Here is a 1,946-nt window from a genome sequence, read left to right as displayed (position 1 = left end):
TATATATTTATATGTGCTATTATTATACTTTTTTATTTACCAGAGAGATACAAAGAGAGAGAAATGGAAAATGAGAAAACAAGCCACTTCCAAGACTAGAACCACAGTCACCTGGGAGTCCAATGCCTTAACACTCATGCCACCTGATGGCCCCATATTTATATGTGCTATTATTATACTTTTTTATTTACCAGAGAGATACAAAGAGAGAGAAATGGAAAATGAGAAAGCAAGCCACTTCCAAGACTCGAACCACAGTCACCTGGGAGTCCAATGCCTTAATACTCATGCCACCTGATGGCCCCAGATTTGGGGTATTTTTCATTGGTTTATTATATTGTTTTCTTATTTTATGATTTCTTATATATTTTTTAATTATTGTACAACTTTATAGTATACAGTAGTTTTTCAAGTATGTATGCAGTGCCTATCAATCAAGTCAAAGATGTGATATATATCATTTCAACAGAGAACTTTACATTTTTGTGTCTGTTATATGTTTTCTTCCTGGACTTTCTTTGCTACTCCCTACTATAAACCCTTTCTCACACAGTTTCTGGTAGCTACACTTTCCTTCTCTGCTAGTAGGTCTTTGAATCTTTTAATTTCAGCTGTACAATACGGATATTCAGCATATGTTGAGTGGTGATATACAATGTTTGTCACTCATAGTCTGACATGCTTCATTTAGCATTTAATCTTCTATATCCATCCACTTTGAATCAAATTAAGTGTGTGCTCTTTTGATATTTACTGTTTTTCATTTCAGGGCACACCAAAGAGGAGCATGGAAAAAGAAAATACAACATTGTGGTCCGAGTTTATTCTCATAGGACTTACATATCAACCAGAGTGGAAAATCCCCCTGTTCCTGGTGTTCTTGGTCATATATCTCATCACCATGGTGGGGAACCTTGGTTTGATTGTTCTCATCTGGAATGACCCTCACCTTCACATCCCCATGTACTTATTCCTTGGGAATTTAGCCTTTGCAGATGCTTTGATGTCATCCACAGTGATCCCTTTGATGCTGGTCAACTTCTTAGCCATGAGCAAGATCATATCTCTCTCTGAATGCATGACTCAATTTTTTTCTTTTGCAATTGCTGGTACTACAGAATGTTTCCTCTTGGCAGCAATGGCATATGATCGCTATGTAGCCATATGCAGACCTTTATTTTATCCGGTGATTATGACCAACAGACTATGCATCCGGTTGATATGCTTGTCATTTGTGGGTGGCATTGTTCATGGTTCCATTCATGAAGGGTTTATATTCAGATTAGATTAACCTTCTGTAATTCCAACATAATACATCACTTTTACTGTGACGTTATCCCATTGCTAAAGATTTCCTGTATTGATCCTTCTATTAATTTTTTAATTGTATTTATTTTTGCTGGTTCAATTCAGATATTTACTGTTACAACTGTTCTTGTGTCTTATTCATTGGTTCTGTTTACCATCTTAAAACAAAAGTCTGTAAAGGGCATAAAGAAAGCCTTCTCGACCTGTGGTGCCCATCTCTCATCTGTGTTCTTATACTACGGCCCTGTTCTTTTTATGTACGTGCGTCCTCGATCACCAGGAGCAGATGATGAAGATATGATAGATTCTCTATTTTATGTGGTCATCATTCCTTTGTTGAACCCGATTATCTACAGTCTGAGAAATAAGCAAGTCATAGATTCACTGAGAAAACTATTAAGATAAATGTTCTGAGAGCTTAGTAGCATCTCTTCTCTTTTCAGTACAAGACTCACAAAATTTTGCAGCCTGAAGATTTTTGTTTTTGTCAGTGCTCAAAAGTTTTAGTGATGATAAGTATCCTCACATTTTAATTTTAGTACTGGTACATAATAACCTGCTTACAATATTTTATATTTTATTCAAGAGTTTTAAGGATTTTAAACAAGAGTTCATGCCATATTAGAATAATTAGAGAA

General features: G+C 35.6%; 1 pseudogene; it reads left to right on the top strand.

The window, feature by feature from the left end:
* The first annotated feature begins 787 nt into the window (after positions 1–787).
* On the top strand, positions 788–1,713 carry LOC102496552 (olfactory receptor 5H2-like; annotated as a pseudogene).
* The last annotated feature ends 233 nt before the right edge of the window (positions 1,714–1,946 follow it).

Source organism: Tupaia chinensis, unplaced genomic scaffold, assembly GCF_000334495.1.
Source record: "Tupaia chinensis unplaced genomic scaffold, TupChi_1.0 Scaffold144648_1, whole genome shotgun sequence".
NCBI classification, from domain to species: domain Eukaryota; kingdom Metazoa; phylum Chordata; class Mammalia; order Scandentia; family Tupaiidae; genus Tupaia; species Tupaia belangeri.
Note: the sequence above shows the minus strand (reverse complement) of the source record. Positions and strands in the feature narration are given on the sequence as shown.